The sequence below is a fragment of the Lissotriton vulgaris genome, unplaced genomic scaffold, assembly GCF_964263255.1.
Source record: "Lissotriton vulgaris unplaced genomic scaffold, aLisVul1.2 SCAFFOLD_533, whole genome shotgun sequence".
NCBI lineage: Eukaryota > Metazoa > Chordata > Amphibia > Caudata > Salamandridae > Lissotriton > Lissotriton vulgaris.
Window position 1 is genome coordinate 949,999 of NW_028242897.1, and position 18,066 is coordinate 968,064.

The following is an 18,066-nucleotide window of genomic DNA, read 5'->3' on the forward strand; positions in this document are numbered from 1 at the left end:
TGTTCTAAAGTATAATTTCTATTGACATTTCAAAATATAGATCAAATTTTGAATCAAGGATCACTTTACATCGTCATTTACAGAATAGCCACATATAACTAATAATCCCCCCATTCAGGCTTAGCATATGTTATAACCTACACTTACCTTGTTAGGTGATGGTTAGCTTGATTAAGTGGATGCAATATTTTTGTCATACAATATAAAGCATGCGAAGTACTGAGGGTTACAAAGAAACATTGGAATTCTGGAGCAGAAGACTTATACCATCCATTATTGGCCTTCTATCGCTCCTTTCTCATTGGTGGAGCTCTAGGCATTTCAATGCTCTAAGTAAATGAAGAATGCTTGGCAGGTTAGCTTTGCAGAAAGTTTGACACCTTCCTAATGGTCAGAGGCACCCGTAATGCCACTGGTTACAAAACGAAGGCTCTGCTGTTCAGAACCATGCTTAAAACTAAAATACTTGGGTGAGTCACGAAAGATGAAAGTAAGCCCACTTAATCCCAGTGAAACTGTAGTCAAGGTCAAGTGGTGAGAGCAGTAGACACTCACTGAAGAGCTAGGGTTATAGTGTTATTATGCTATCGAGAAGTTAAGTCTTTTTTTAACTTTGAAATCGGGTGTATTTTATTTATTGTATGCTCAAATTGTTATGGTTTTAATTAACTAAACAATAAAATTATTACTTAATTACTTACTTATAGTGTAAGTATTACAACTTATGTTACTGAGGACAATTTACTTAAAACCGCTGTTTTCCAAAGCCAGCAAACTGTGTGAAAGAACAGCAGAGAAATGGAATACATTCCGAGTTTGATTCACGGCTTGATTTAGAGTTTGGTGGTGGATTCTGCCTCTGCCCTTGCAGTAGAATTTTCTTCTCCACCAAGCCGGTGGGAAAAATTGACTACATTTAGAATACTTTGCTAGCGCGGAAGAGGTTACAGAGCACTTTGTTGCTCTGATGGCAGGGTAGGACTGAAGCTATTTGCATCGCCTCCTTGCCATCAGAGCAACGAAGAGCTCTGTAATCCCGTCAGCAAAGCCTCATTTACCTAGGGGTCTTCTTCCTCGGGGTAAATTAGACCTGGTTTACCCAACTGCATCTGGTTACTAGCCAACTATACGAATCCTTGAACTAGTATTGCTGTAGTGCTAGAGTACTATCATATCCCTTTTTGGTCCTGATGAAGTGTCACCAGACCCCTTAGGTTGCTTCTTTGGCATGAAACATGTCGACCCTATGCACCACACTAGCCCAATTTTCAGTTAGGCTAATGATCCCTGGGAATAAAAACACTAGTAGTTAGTGGTTGCTCTAGGCCTATTTTAATCTCCACACTCACCGCACTACCTAGCCCACACACCCGCACTCACCCTAGGGCTTCATCAACAAAAGATTTCCGCCAAAGAGCCCCTTCGTGGGTGCCCAATGGGCATTGCGGCGCCGGCCCGACGAGGAGCAGGCCCAATGTTGAAGCATGACATCCTTCAGGGTGTGTGAGGGCACTTTTTGGAATGACCTGCCTTTCCCCGACATAAAATCAAGAACATAAAAAATAAATTGGCCTAAACAGTAAGAAATTGGGCGATTTCTGATTTTCCTTAGACTGAGGTGTAACACTGGCCCCACAGACTCCTTCTGGGTCAAGTCCCTGCAGCCCCTACGGGGATGGGGCCTCCAACCCTCAAGGCCCCACGACCAGTCCTTAAAGAGGGCCCCCTTCATCCCACTAGCTATGGAGCCCTCATACAAGTAAGGAAAATACCACTCCCTTAGGTAGTAAACTAGCTTCAGAATTAGGGTGCCCTTCAGACCCTTGGCTCTGGTACCACTGCACGTACAATAATAATAGATGTATCCCTAGCAGTACCTGACTCCTAAACGAGGCAGATTTCCAGATAAACACGATAGTAAAAAATAGACTGCAAGACTTCATATGTGGTCCGCCGTGTTCTTTAACGTGCGTTTTATTAAGGAGTAGGTATGGAAATATGGTCATTCGTTTAATGACATGGGTGTGTTACAGGGGATAACGCAAAATGATGAGGCCTCCCTGCAGAATGTGATACTGTGTCGATTTGCAACATAAAGTCAATGAACAGCTAAAACATGTGTGTAGTTACAGAGAAATACACGTTATCACCTGAGGGGCACAAACATGGCCGTCTGTACAGTGAGTAGCATTCCTGAGGTTACAAGAAGAGTAGAAGTCAAAGGGGTGACTCTGGAGTGGACAACATGGCCTCATTCTGAGGAAAATCATTTTGGAAGGGCGCCCATACAAGGCGTGCTTTGCGACAAGAACCACTCTACCCCCTCAGAACTAGAACTAAACTTGGTTTGTATAGCACTGTTGGTGTGCCAAAACTAAACACTTCTTTAATTTAAAAATTCATCACAAGGCTTGGGTTTCAACAATACATGTGTGCGCCTGGCTTCTTGAGAAGACTGAGCAATTCGCGGTGACCAGGGGTGTGGCGCGTGCCCTCCTGGTGGCAGTTGAGACCGAAAGAGGCGAGGAGGAGGGGGAAGTAATGGAGGGGAAACAGCATTGTGCCCGGCCTGCCTCCACTTCAGGCCGCCATGAGTCACGGTAGTCGTGTGCTCATGACAGCCTGGAGCTGTCAGAACGTTGCCACTCCGCCCCCATGCGAGTAATTCCCCTTATGCGGGCAAATTAATCAGTGGGCGGAGTTCTGACGAGTCCAAGCAGTCATGAGCACACGCCTACCGTAACTCATGATGGCCGGGAGCCGTCATGAGCACCGCGGGGCTGCGCCATACCCAAGCGCAATGGTTACATCACAGAACAAACTTCCCTTCACAGAACAATGCAACCCTCATGGTGCATTACAGCATACCGAGCACAATAAACAACTCACAGCAAAATACATCACTTCACGGGACAATCTAGCATCCAGAGCACACTACAACAAAGCATATCACATTGGGATATATTTATATCACAAGTTTAGTTTTTAAATCGTTTTTAAATTTATAATGCGCAACAGCTACCCAAAAATGGTTTCCCGGCGCAAGAGGCAGATCAAGGCGTAGGAGACAGAGAAAGCATTTTATCTGTCTAGTTTTAGTTTAGTTTTCACAACACAGGACAACAACTTACATGACAGCAGTGACAGGAAAAATATTGCAAAACATTAATGCAAATGAAAGAAATATTTTTAAAAAACTACCACACCACGTCTCGCATCATTAGAGCTCATCAAAGCACAACAGAGCGCACCATAGCACAGTAAAGTGTATAACTTAAAAAAGAGGACTTCCATAGCATGGTAAAGCACAGCAGTATTAGAAAGTCATGACTCACAATAAAGCGTTTCACACTCACAGTGACACTATCTACACCAAAATAAAGTGCAAGGCAACATAACAGAACATAGTAACATCACAAAATAAAATGATGGACAGAGTTGAAACTTTTCAAAAACTTAATCCCAGGCACAGATCTGGGTTTAATCCATCGTTCTTTTACTCCCCATGTCACCCCAGTTTGAACCCTACCATATGCAAATCAGGCTTGACCCTGTGCCTCATAAGAACAGTCCAGTCCGAACTGCCAATCCAGGTCCTTGCTGGAACGGAAACAAGCACCCTGGGACTGGTTTCGTGGTATCACCCCTCATCAGCCAGGCTCGATTGAATCCAGTGGCACATCATGCAAGGGACCCACGTCAGGGCATACCCTTAGCCACTTAGGGCGCACATGGCAACATCAACAAATTATGGACGAAGTTTGGACTGAACTGTTCCCATGGGGAGCGGGGTCAAGACTGATTTGCATATGGCTGGGTCCAAATTGGGGTGACGCGGCAAGCAAAATAACTATCATGAACCCAGATCTGTGATTGGGGTGAGTGTTTGGAAAGTTTCAACACTCCATCCAACATTTTATTTTGTGAAGCTAACACAATAGAAAACACATCAGCAAAAGTAAGTCAAGTGCAGCACATTGAAGCACGCCAGAAAATAACAGACATACCGCAATAAATCACATTATAGCACAATAAAGTACACCACACTAGAAGATAATAAAGCCCATCACAAAAACCACATATATAAAGCACAGTACAACAAAACAAATCATAGCACAATAAAGTGCAGCACTGCGCAATAAAGCACTACGTAAAAAAAACTCACACAATAAAGCACACCATAGCATAATAAAGCACATCCCCTTAAAAACCAGTTTAACCAATGAGGTAAATCAAAGACAATAAGGTGCAACACAGTTGAGAACATCATATACAATGTGGAGCATGCCCTTCAAGATCATGCATAGGGGACAAAAAACAAGACAAATGCACAGCTCTGGTCCTCGTGCACAACATCTGCACTCTCAACATAGCTGGTATAATGCACACTCTTCCGTCCATGGCATCCCAAGGAGTAGCCTGCTACCTATCCACCAAAGTGCTACAGCTCCTAGCCATAGGTAAAAGGTGCTATACAAATGTAATTAGAATGTAGGACAGGACCCTCGCGCAAAGTGTGCTTTGTGGCGTAACAGCCAGAGCTGCCGACTTTGAAACGGGTGAACCAGGGGCCAGATGTATGAATAGAAACAAAATGGAAGGTGCACTCAAATGAAGTCAATAGAGAAAGTAATTTTTAAATATCTTATTCTATATTCAAAAAGTGTTCATGAAGCAAAGGCACAGCCAACACGTTTCGTTCCCATTTTTTGCCTTTAGGAACTTCGTCAGGGCAAGCTAGTATTCGACAGAAGTTCTCATATTAGGGCGGCAGCGTGTATAAACGGTCCAATGTGTTAGAAGTCTAAAGTGTAATTGCCGCTAGCGTAGCGTAACTGCCAGGGGTCCAGTAGTAACCCAAGTCAAGAACCAAAGAAGCGATAAGTGATAAGGTCCCGGCTCCTAATACGTCAGCGAAAGAGGCGTCCTAACACATTGGACCGTTTATACGCGCTGACGTCCTAATATGAGAACTTCTGTCGAAGACGCCACAACCCTACTAATTTGATTGTTGCTCTTACTTGGGGCTGCCAATAGCACTTGGAACACACTTGATTGCACTGCACCGACTGGGACTACTCGAGTTCATCTCTACTAGGGTGCATTTCTTACGATTCAAGGCAGCCAAACCTGACCCACCGAACTTGCCACTACTTCCGGCTCACTTAATTTTGTCTGGCTTATGAGTTTAGCCCCCTTTGAATACTAGCTTGCTCTGACGAAGTTCCTAAAGGCAAACAATGGGAATGAAACGCGTTGGCTGTGCCTTTGCTTCATGAACACTTTTTGAATAAAGAAGAAGATATTTAAAAATTACTTTCTCTATTGACTTCATTTGAGTGCACCTTCCATTTTGTTTCTTTGCATTGTGATAATTTGTACATCCTACGGCAGCGGATGTTGGAAGAGATTGCACCACCTTAACTCAAGAACTTTAAGATCCGTCGTGCTTGACCTGGTCTGCTGCCTTTGGTCTTTTGGTTGTATTGCCAGATGTATGAAGCTTTTTTCAGCTCACAAACGTCGCTATTTGCAGAATTGAGCCGTTTGCAACACGAAGAAAAGCATTTTTTAATGTACAAAGCCCTATTTGCGATTTAGTAAGCTATTACTGAATTGCAAATTGGGTTTGTGAGTAGCTATTAGGTAGGGCGTCCCTTCCTAATAGCGAGTCACACTGGAAACAGGAATGTTTTGAGACCAGGAATGCGGACGCAAAACATTTGCAGTTACCACCAACTTCAAATTGGTGGAAACCCATTCGCAAACGGGAAGGGGTCCACAAGGGACTCCATTCCCTTTGTGAATGTGGGCAGCAACATTTATTTTAGAGCAGGCAGTGGTGAAGTGGTCCCACGGACTACTGCCTACACTTAAAAAATGAAAAGGAAACTTTTCATTTTTTTTAAGTTCAGAGTAAAATTTATTGAAAATAAAAAGGTGTCAATACAGTAATACAATAATATTGAAGAGGAGCAAAATAAGTTGGTGAATCTTTGCAGGCATAATCAAATAAAATAACAAAGAAAAAAATACAATAAATATATACAGCAGTTGAAAATCAAGTTAAAGCAAATATTTAGAAGGAAAATTGAAAAAGAGTAGTAAATCTGTCATACATAAGAATGGTTAGGAATGAGTAGGTCAATCAGGGAGGTTTGGAAACTTCTTGTTGGGGTGGTAACAAATGAAACGATTTTTTAGCAGAAGCATCGAGGTACATTGATATAGGAAGCCACAAAACAGTGCGCTTCATCGCCAATTGAGGAGGAAAAACAAAGGCAGTGTCTAATCTATGATTGTGACAGACATTATACCACCATGCTTTAATCGATATCTTCGTAAAATCTTTCCAATTAGCAGTAATTTGTCGGAATGCAACTGCTATCAGTAAATCAATAACTTTTCCTTTTAGGAAAACGGGCTGCATTTCAAAATAAAATTTAAAAAGCAGTCACAGACAATGTGATCTGCTGACCACAGCAGGCCACCATCCCTGTGACTGCCAACCATTCCCAATGGGTCACACATTGTGACCTGCCTCATGAATATTAATGATTCAGGCGCTTGTAACCCATTGGGAATCGCAAACAGTGTAAAAGACACTGCTGTACAGAACTATTTATGATTTCCTAATAGCTAATCACAAAAATTCGCTATTAGGAAATCGCAAACGGAAGTCTAAATATATCTGGCCCGAGGTTCAAGTCTCTGTGTCTACTCAACATCCTGTAATCCTGAGCAAATTAGGTAATCTTCCCGTGCCTACCAAATGTCCTTGTGTAATGTAACCGGTGCCCGTGTAAAGAGATCCAAAATGTTCGGGCCGAGGTGCAGCTAAAAAAAACTGCAAAAAACAAAAATTTACTTACCTGGCATTTAAGGGATAACCAACCTTACCTGCCTGACAGGCTGAACAGAAATGTGGGGTAAATCAATGGCAGGGCAAGAGCGGCCAGGATCGGGCACACTGCAAGGAAGTGCTGGGGGTAGAGGGCTAGCTATCTGTCGACTGCGGAACCAGTAGATCCGTTTTCTAATCGCCACCCTGTAGACGCACTGTGTCATCCTGTGCATATCTCGAAGAACTCTCAAATTGTAGTCTGGTAACGTTTTACTTTTGCAAAAACACAATATGTGTGTAAAAATTGACCAAGATACCAGTTCTCCTACTTCTGCTGTATCACAGAAGAAGAGAAGTGATTGACATACAAGCTGCACAAATAGCTCAGTTGACCAATGCACCTGCTGCTGAGTCACTCTAGCATGTATTCAGTTTCCAAATTCATCAGCGCGGCTCATCCTTATATGCCTTTTTTAATTAAAACTAGTGCTTTTAAATTGCTTTAAAACAATACCTACTCAGAATCATCAGCTTCATGAGATAATTGAGCTTGCGAAGTGAGCATATCCTTTTGGAAAATATGGGCATTCTTACGTTGTGAGATAATTAAGATACACAGCTCTCTTAGAGGGTTCAACGGGAGCCAGACCTGCGCCTGTTAAAGGGGCAGTCACCACTGTGTCCCCTTCCCTTTACAGACACAGCCAACCCTGCACCCTCTTAAAGACGCCTGCTTCGGGCGGCCTCTATATCTTTCTACGCCTTGCATTCCTTTGGCTTAACACACTCTGTATGATCTCAGTAGCAAATGCTCCTCGTGCTCCTCGTGCTGTTTTGCTGTCCCTGGGCTGCTTTGCGTGTGTTTTGCTGCACCAACCCCGGATTTTACCAAAGACCGGATTTTAACAAACTTCTCGCGGCTCCCGCTCCGCGGGACCCGCTTCGCCACAAAGACCACGTGGATTGGAAAGGACTTGCCAGGGGGCAGAAAGGGCCGAGCAGGGCTGCGAGCGCGCAGGGACTCGATGTTCCAGGAGTCCCTGCTGGCCGATAGAACACACCTGGCCCGCTCTCCCTGCTAGCCCCGCCCCCCTGAGCACTGGGGGATTGAAAGCCTCACTTCATTCCTTGCTCTACGGGATTCTCAGCTCCTCGTGCTGTTTTGCTGTCCCTGGGCTGCTTTGCGTGTGTTTTGCTGCACCAACCCCGGATTTTACCAAAGACCGGATTTTAACAAACTCCTCGCGGCTCCCGCTCCGCGGGACCTGCTTCGCCACAAAGACCACGTGGATTGGAAAGGACTTGCCAGGGTGCAGAAAGGGCCGAGCAGGGCTGCGAGCGCGCAGGGACTCGATGTTCCAGGAGTCCCTGCCGGCCGATAGAACACACCTGGCCCGCTCTCCCTGCTAGCCCCGCCCCCTGAGCACCGGGGGATTGAAAGCTTCATTTCTATTGGTCCCATTCATCATTTAAGAAGATTACGACTCCGCAGCGCGGGAGCGTCCCGGGAGAAGCCCGGGCAAAGGGCGGGCCCTCTGAGGCCCTCGTAGGCCAGAGTAGGCTGGGCTGGGCCTACCCCTTAACATCTGCAGTACAGTGGTCCGTGCCCCGACAAACGTTGGTTATGCTGACAGAAGAGGAAACTCCTGGGAAGAAAGGAAGACTACGCAATGGGTCTCTGGACAACTACTTCCCCAAGGTACTGAGTGAGGGTGATAAGGACTCCATTTTGGCTGAGCGCAGGGCTGAGCGGCGTCGCTCAGTTGAGAGCATGAAAAACAGACCCCTCACTGACAGTACTCCTCTTGTTTTGACCCGGGAGGGAGGCTCGCTAGACATGAGTGGGGATAATGCTAGCCAAGAAGGTGTTCCCCTTTTGCTTCGTGATTGTACACCCACACCTTGCTTGCCCTCGGATCATATCATAATTGTTTCCCCTACCCCTAGCCCCGGTCGCATCACTGTCACAGCCAAGCCTAGGAAGCAGAAACCCAAGCAATTAGTTGTTGCCCAGATTCATCGCCCTCCTCCAAGTAAAACAAGCATTAGAAATGCAATAGGTCTCGCAGCATTAGAGTTAGTGCTTTTAGAATTGTTTATGGGTTTTTTTGTAAATCTTTAGCATGAGGTTGAGGGTGAGTGAGGGTGAGTGAGGGTGAGGGGTTGAGGGTGAGTGAGGGTGAGGCTGAGGTGGTGAGGGTGAGTGAGGGTGAGTGAGGGGTTGAGGGTGAGGGGTTGAGGGTGAGTGAGGGTGAGGGGTTGAGGGTGGGTGAGGGGTTGAGGGTGAGTGAGGTGAGGGGTTGAGGGTGAGTGAGGGTGAGTGAGGGTGAAGGGTTGAGGGAGGGTGAGTGAGGATGAGTGAGAGTGAGGGTGAGTGAGGGTGAGGGTGAGTGAGGGTGAGTGAGGGTGAGGGTGAGGGTGAGTGATGGTGAGGGTGAGTGAGGGTGAGGGTGAGTGAGGGTGAGGGTGAGTGAGGGTGAGTGGTTGAGGGTGAGTGAGGGTGAGTGAGGGTGAGTGAGGGTGAGGGTGAGTGCGGGTGAGTGCGGGTGAGTGAGGGTGAGGTGTTGAGGGTGAGTGAGGGTGAGTGAGGGTGAGGGGTTGAGGGTGAGTGAGGGTGAGTGGTTGAGGGTGAGTGAGGGTGAGGCCGAGGTGTTGAGGGTGAGGGTGAGTGAGGGTGAGTGAGGGGTTGAGGGTGAGGGGTTGAGGGTGGGTGAGGGGTTGAGGGTGAGTGAGGGTGAGGGGTTGAGGGTGAGTGAGGGTGAGGGTGAGTGAGGGTGAGTGAGGGTGAGGGTGAGTGAGGGTGAGTGAGGGTGAGTGAGGGTGGGTGAGGGTGAGTGTGAGTGAGGGTGAGGGTGAGTGGGGGTGAGTGTGGGTGAGGGTGAGGGGTTGAGGGTGAGTGAGGGTGAGGGGTTGAGGGTGAGTGAGGGTGAGTGAGGGTGAGGGGTTGAGGGTGAGTGAGGGTGAGTGAGGGTGAGTTAGGGTGAGGGGTTGAGGGTGGGTGAGGGTGAGTGAGGGTGAGGGGTTGAGGGTGGGTGAGGGTGAGTGAGGATGTGTGAGAGTGAGGGTGTTGTGTAGACTAAAGTTGACCTTGTGTCTCCAACGCTGGACACAGTTTTTACAGATGGGCGTTTCTTACAGCGGTAATTTTTTTAACTAAAATGCACATTTCTGCCGAGTGCCCGCAAAGTCCAGATGTCCTTCGTATGCCCTTGAGGGGATTAACGTCCTCCTGCCAGAATACACTTCCTCTGGTGGGTTTCCATGGTTACCCTCATTACCTGCCTGCTGAAGAGGAGCCCTTGGTTCCAATTGAGCTTTTTAACTCCATATCAGGGGTGGGCGGTTCCTTTCACCACAACCTTGATGCCGCGAGGAGACCAAGGCAAAAAAAAAAAAATAACAACCCTTGCTCACAGCCAAGCAAGCAGATGTCGCAAACACAGTCTGTATTCTGTCAACAGCCATTAACGCTTCGAAAGCCACCCGGGCCTGGCTGCAATCAGTGGGCCCAGGGCGGCCTGCGCCACTGCAATGAAGAGAGGATGTGTGTATTATTGTTCAAAATTATCCCCACGGCGCGGCCGCCTGGGAGCTCGGAGCACAGATTGCTGGTGGCGGAGCACAAGCCTGTCCTGTACACAGTCACAGCTTTCACCAGGATGACGTCTATGTGGCCAGAGAATAACAGGAAGTGACCAAATCGTGCATGTGCTGGTGGGACCAGCCACAAACACAGCCATTATCAGCGTTCTCCAACATTCCTGGCTGTCTGCGGGTCTCGGCCTGATACTAGACCAATCCAAAATGGCGTGCGCCTGTATCCCAATTTCAACACAGTAGCGGGCGCACTGAATTTGTGAGCGGCCTATATCCTGTGCCAACGCGACTGTCACTGATCAAGGTAAACTTGGCTCTCATGCACTGTGACTCTTAAGGAAACTGAGCTCAGAGCTCATGCCACTTTGATACACGCTGAGAGCACGAACAAAGAGGGAAGACATTTAAAGAGACACACGGCAGGCAGGCAGGGGAGGAGAGTAGGAGGAGGAGGGGGGAGGAGAGTAGGGGAGGCACGGCCTAGCGGCAGGCAGGCAGGGGAGGAGAGGAGGAGGGGGGAGGAGAGTAGGGGAGGCACGGCCTAGCGGCCGTGCAATCAAGTAGTGAGGGGGCGGAGCTGGGGGAGGCTGTGAGAGAGAGTAGGCGGCTGGGGGCATGTGCACGCGCATTTAAGCTCAATGCGCATGCGCATTGAGCTTAAATTTCTCGTGCACTGCAAGGAATCGCCACGATTCCTTGCAGTGTGGATAAAGAGCGGATAAGTGCCAATACTCTCGCCTTGCTCGATGCGCATGCGCATCGACAGGCGAGACCTAAAAAGGAGGAAATCAAGGGCGGCCCAAGGTAAAGCTAAAATCCCGCACTCTGATTTTGGTAAAGGGTTAAAAACTCCCATTCAAATTGAGAGTGTCCTAGTTGAGGGGCCGGATTTTCCACCAGCTGTAGCACCGCCGTTGGAAAGCAGATCATCTGAAGTAGCTATACAGGCCGTGGATTCTGATAGCAATGCTGGGGTTGTAGCACCAGATATTCCATCTCCCCCCTCATTAATAGGGAACTTGGAATTTCTGTTAAGATCTCTCCTTTTACCTATTAATGAGACCATTAAAAAGGTTGAAATTAGACTGACTATTTTGGAGACTGCTATAAACAGCATGGTTACTCTAACCAAAGCCCAGGGGAGTGGGGTGGCGCATCCCATACCTCCGGCCAGCCTTCCCGCTACCATTGTTGCTAACACTCCAATTGCCCCACCTCAGCCGACCAAACACAAGTCACAGCCCCAGGGTAGGGTCGATCTCGGCTCCCAAAATCCACCCCCTCCTAAACACCTAAACACACCAGTAATTGAAAGGGGTGGCGACCCTAAAAGGCCAGTGTCAAAGGCCCCGATAAGTAATAAACAGAACGAGCAAGGGGAAGGCAGATATACTAGAGGCCCACGGAAAAAGGTGCCGCAAGTGGAAATTCCCCCAGAAGCAGTACCCTTTGTGGTGGTCTTGACCGGGGTCCCACCATTAGCAGAAAGTAAGAAGGAGGGATATGATGAACTTAAAAATAAAATCATTCACTGGTTGAGGACATATAGGCCCATAGCACAGAATATAGATGGGGATATAGTCCATGTCAGAAGGATTAACTGGCTGGGTAGCAGGCGAAAAGATATAGAGGGGGACCCAGTGGTGGTTAACTTTAGAGACCCTCGGGCAGTAGATTACATCTTAAACTGGCCACCTGGAAATGGGGACACTCGAATCATCCCTCGGGCCCTAACGTATTTCTATCCCAGGACAGAGGCCCTTCCTCCTAAATACCAAAATAAGTTCCACTCCTATAGGCCACCCCCTACTTTGCCTTACAGCAACATTTATCCCCAGTATGGGCAGTACTTTGCCTTGGCGGCTGATCACTCTGCCTGGACCACAGTGCCCCGTAGACATACAATGAACCACGACACCAGGATGGAACATCTAAGACCTTTTACCCCCTTGGAAACTTATAATCGGTTTTCGCAGCTCTCTGGGCTGGAAGATTGTGATTGATGTTCACTGTCCAGGGGGGAGAGAATTGGTCTGCCTGGTATGGAGGCTCCACGATCACGTGGCAGTATAGATATAGGGCAAGATAGATCCCATTTAACTAAAATTGCCATTACCAACATCACTACTGAGGCTTCTTCGGTAGCCGGGAGTATGGTCAGCACGGCTAGCTGCCCTGCAAACCCTAATCCCTTGGTTCAGGAGGTGGGTAGCTGCATGACCGCGGTGGGTAATGATGGGGGGAACAAGGGGGTCTACACCAAGGTGCCCAAGGGTTGACGGGTAATAAGCCTGTTATCTTGGAATGTAGCGGGGTTGAAACGGAAGCTGGATATACCTGAATGGCACACATTCATCGAGAAGTTCGATGTTTGTCTGTTCCAGGAAACCTGGAGCCTACTACCCTTAAATAAATCGGGATACACCACCCACTTTTCGCCAGCAGTAGGTAGAGGGAAGGGTAGACCGGCGGGAGGCCTCACGGTCTGGATAAAAATAGATCTGGACTGGGAGGTCACACGCCATGAGTTGGAGTGTAATGGCATACTTCACCTCTCTTCTAGGGGACACGTAGAGGGATGCAGGCTTGATCTATTTAATGTGTATGCCAGAGGGGCTCCTGGGGATACCGCCTCTTCAACTTTTTCAGCTCTGGATTCAGCTTTAGCTAACTGCCCTCCAACAGCGAAAATCATTGTGGGGGGGGATTTCAATTGCACGTTTGAACCCCTCCTCGGAGACGATCCCTTGGGTATTGAAGATGAAGATTCAAAATGGTCCATTCCAACCCTGTCTCTGCCCCCTATTAGAAAATGGTCAGCTAGGGCAATCCAAATCAATGCACTAACTAGGGATCATAAGTTAAGAGCCCTCAACGGCAGGACTATGTCCGACCGGGCAGGTGCACTGACTTTCAATAGGCTATTGGGCCGTCCCGAATTGACTACATCCTAATGGATGTTAGTTTGTGGGCAGACCTAATTGATATGGAGGTGCTCCCAAGTCAGGATAGCGACCATAACCCCCTGTGTAGCAAGTTTAACTGGGGCAACTCTAAAGACAGGAGGGTGAATGCCCCCACAAAAATAACTAAAGAGATTATCCCATACAATAACAACCGCAGATTGAAATGGGACAAGGCAAACCTGAAGGAGGACGATTTAGGGACCATTAAATCCCTGGTGGAGGGCCTGTGCTCGGACCTAGAGGTCTGGGATTGTGAAAATCAGATTAGTATGAATCTGCACACTTCCCTTGACTCAGCTTATAAAGCCACAATAGAGCAAGTTAGTCACTTCTTTACCTCCAAAGGGAAAAGCCATAGGCAAAACACTACACCTCCCATCACAAATAAACCTTGGTATTCGGACCAGTGTAAGGGCAAAAGGAAAAATCTGACAAATGCCCTACTTTCCAGGGATCCTTTGCTAGTTAGAGCGGCTAGGAAGGACTACTTGAAAGTACTATCGCTGGCTAAACGCGAATGGGAGGAACAGCATTGGCAATACCTAACTAATGCTGTGAGCAGGAGGAACCCAAACCTTTTTTGGGATCTGATTAACAGAGCCAGGCAGGGGAGATCGCAACCATTAGCAGCTCACATAACTAGCCAGCAATGGTTTAACCACTTTTTAGCCCTATATGGCGGTAATGAAGAGATAAACAGTCCCGGGGTAGCAAGTTTTGGAGATGGGGATACCACATTGGTGGACGATCTTCCATTCACGGCCTCTGAAGTAGCAATGGCTATTAGACATCTATCCCCCAAGAAGGCGGCTGGTCCGGATGGGATCCCTGGGGACCTGTTGATTGCGGAACCTCTGGCTTGGGCCAATCTAATCGCCACAATAATGAACTTGATTGCTAGGGGACACCCGGTGCCAGATTCTTGGAAGGGGGCCGAGGTGGTAACAGTGTTTAAGAAAGGGGCAAGGGATGACCCTGCCAACTACAGACCTATCAGTCTGATAGATATAATCCAGAAAGTGGTCGGCAGGGTCATCATCTCAAGGGTTGGCGATTGGATGGAGGAGGCTAGTATCCTCTCCCACCTCCAAGCGGGTTTCCGAAGGAAGGTAGGCACGATGGACCAGGTCTTTCGCTTTTTTGTTATCTATTGGAAGGCAGTTACCATCAAAAAAGGCAGTTTATATATGGCCTTTATAGATCTTAAAACAGCTTTTGACCTGGTCCCCCGGGCTAAATTGTGGGAGATCCTAGGAGGGATGGGATTCCCCAGTAGACTCCTGAGTTTAATCGTAAAACTCCATGAGGGGAATTATGCGAGGATCAGATGGGGTACCCAGGGCCAGTTAACGGATAGGGTCCCGGTGAGGAGGGGAGTACGCCAGGGTTGTGTTATGGCCCCGACTCTTTTTTCCCTATTTGTGAATGGAGTGGTGGACCATCTGAAAGGGGAAGAGTCGGATGCCCCATCCCTGGCGGGGGAAAGAATCCCCACTTTACTCTTTGCCGACGACACCTTATTGATCTCCAAATCCCCAGTGGGTCTGCAAAAACTCTTGAATCGATTTAGTTCCTTCTGCACTAACAGAGGCTTAATCATCAATACCTCGAAAACTAAATTGATGGCATTCTCACCCTCCAAAAGATTCAAAAATAACTTTTTGCTTAATGGGGCTCCCCTGGAGATGGTCGATTCATTTGACTATCTTGGAGTTCGGATAAATAGTCGAATGACCTGGAAGGACCATCTGGCCAAAATGTTACTCAGCCACCAAAGAGTATCTGGGGTGACTCTGAGGGAGCTTCGCGAGTCAAGTAGTAAACCTGTCTCCCCGGCCATGGCGATTTATGAGGGCCAGATACTCCCGGCAGCATTATATGGCTCCGAGCTCTGGGGGTTCGAAAATGTATCAGATCTCTCCATAGCGGAGAATAACTTTTTGAGGAAGGTGGTGGCTCTTCCCGCTTCCACTCCGTTGATCCCCCTGAGATTAGATTTGGGCAGAAGAGCCCTTAAGGACTTGGTGAGGCTACGCCCATTGCTTTTCTGGGCCCGCTTAAGAAGGACTGAGGAGCTTGCTAAATACGCTGAAGGGTTGGATGACCTTCTACTGCTCGACACTGGCAAAAAAATTGGATGGCTGAACAATGTGAGAGACCTGGTCCTTAAACTAGGACTAAGAGACGCATGGGAGTCTCAGATGCCGCCGCCCAAGGAAGTGATTAAAAAGCTTTACTGGGACTGGGTACAGGGCGAGGCACTGAGTGGTTTGGATGGGGGTTCACTTACGGATCAGTTTTTGGAATTTAAATGGGTGAAAAATCTGGAACCCTTCCTTGACCTGATAACCAAACCCCTAGATAGAGCGCTATATCTAAAACTGAGGTACGGAACGCTCCCGGTGCATGATTTCACCATGAGGTGGTCCAAATCTGGTGCCCCCTTGCGTTCGTGTCCAGGCTGTGCAGCACCAAAGGAAACTGTGGCCCACTTATTCTTTGCCTGTCCCGCCTACAAAGTGGCCCGGAAAATCTGGTTGAAACCTGTATGTAGGGAGTTGGGGTTGAGGTGTCATAGTCTGGCATTACGTGTACTTTCCACCGATTCATCATCCACTGTCATGATATGCGGGGTGGCAAAATTTTTGGGTAGCGTTTGGCTGACGCGCTCCCGGTTACTGAAATTGCATTCTAGGTTACCAACGGACTGATGCATGTAACCGAAGATACCTTCACTTAAATCAGTGACTGTGGAGCATTCCTTATCTCAGGATATCTTTTTATGCTGTATTATATTTTATTGTTTTAGCCGGGGAATTGAATATTTATTGTGCATATGTACTCTTTTATGGTGAACAATTTTGCCGAATAAAGATTATTACTACTACTAAAAATTAAGATATTACAAATAGCAGAGAACTATCTTTGGTTGCAAAAATGATTTAAAAACATGTTTTTAGTCTCTCTTTGCAGCACAGGTGTATAATGGCCTACTGTTAGAAATTCTATAGAATATACATAGATTGGACTTTGATTCCGCCCAAAGAAGTACTGCCTCACTTCGTGTATTGACTGTTGCTGTATCGTTCCGCTAATGTGCCTGCGCCGCAATAAAATGCACGAGAGGCTTTTTTGCATCTTAAAAGTACACAGTCATAACGTTAAATTCCTAACCTCAAAATACTTTGCATAATGAAACAATTGGTTTTGTGTTTTGCTTTTTCATTCCAGCAGGCTTTTTAATTATTTGGCAAGCCCTCGACGCAGCATTAAACCCGTAAAATACATTTTTAAACTCACGGGCTGGGAAGTTCCTGGGTATTTTTGAATCCAGAACAAAGGATTCAAACTGTTTCACTTAAACAAGAGCCGGTTCATTAAGTGGAAGGTCTCGGGGTGTCTCTGGCCCCATTAAGAGCTGTCTCGAGAAAGGATTAACCAATCTGCCTACATGCAGTTTAATGGTGCCAGCACTTTACTCTATTGACCCAAATGTGTGACTGAACTTTATCAACGCCGGTACTTTATGTTATAGAACCACAAGTCCAAAATGGCGTCTCTGGCCACATAGAATACCTTCTGATAACTGCCTGTCCTATCAGCCCATATGCACTTTAGCAACTCCTTACAATTACAAACATGTATCATGTGCTTAATTTTATCCTTTTGAAAGTTTAAAGCTTTTGTGGGTGCACAGGTTTCAATGAACTATACACGACTTTAAAAAAAATATTGAAGTCGGGACTCAAAATGCAAGACACGCCTGTTGGTTTTGCCAATGCTTGTTTGCTAGGAGTTTTTAACAGCATTAATATCAGAGTCAGTAGCCCAACACAACATGTGATTTCAATTCAAAAAATTAAAAGTACCTTCTCTTCTGCTTAGTTCAATTGTTCAATGACGACTGCCCAATTCAAAAATGTGCATGTAAGAAAGAAGCAAGCCATTGGTCTAGGGGCTAAAATTATTATTTGAATCGCAGCTTTGCACCTTTCCTACTTAACCAAACAGTGTGATCCTGGACAGCCCTCTTTAAAAAACTGTGCCTGGAAGGGCACAAAAAGAATTAATTTCACAATGTGTGCTAACAACAGCATTCATTCACACAGTACACATGGCTCAGTATTTCATCCTTCCAGTTCCAGTGGTAACAAAATGAGCACCCATCATATTAATTTGAGGCAACTTAGTATGCGGCATTTGCTATGCAATTAGTTAATAGTATTCATGTTACAAGCTGATGAGCCCTGGGTGACACTTACCTGGTACAATTATAGAGCACTGTGGGATGCTGTGGATGTTGGCACCAGTTAAAACCTCGGCAGCCTGCTCTAACTTGCACCAAGGGTCAATGGTCTGGCCCAAGGGTCAAAGGTATGCATCAAGGGACAAGGGTCCGTCCGCCTCAGAGTCCCCTCTGCCCTCTATATCTCCACAGATCAAACCAAGACTGAGGAAAATAAGTGTCCTAGTGCAGTCAGCTCCTCCAGGCAAAAACTACAAAATAGAAGATAAATCACTGAATTCCATTCACTGATCCCAAAGGGCCTGAATGCGGATCTGGAACTCTGCAAGAACCAGCAGACAGCCTGGTGTGGTCTGATCCTGGCCCTGGACTGTGCAAGCCTTGGGGCCTGGAGTAAAATGAAGGACTAGATA

At 46.9% G+C, this 18,066-nt stretch overlaps 1 protein-coding gene across 1 annotated transcript in view; it reads right to left on the bottom strand.

Annotated features, from left to right (window-relative positions):
• LOC147668782 (uncharacterized) overlaps positions 1-17,770 on the bottom strand; it is a 156,897-nt gene extending 139,127 nt beyond the window's left edge. Inside the window, exon 1 of the mRNA XM_086948434.1 lies at positions 17,670-17,770. The gene's annotated coding sequence lies outside the window, so the exon portion shown is untranslated. The remainder of the gene's footprint in view (positions 1-17,669) is intronic.
• Positions 17,771-18,066: the final 296 nt, after the last annotated feature.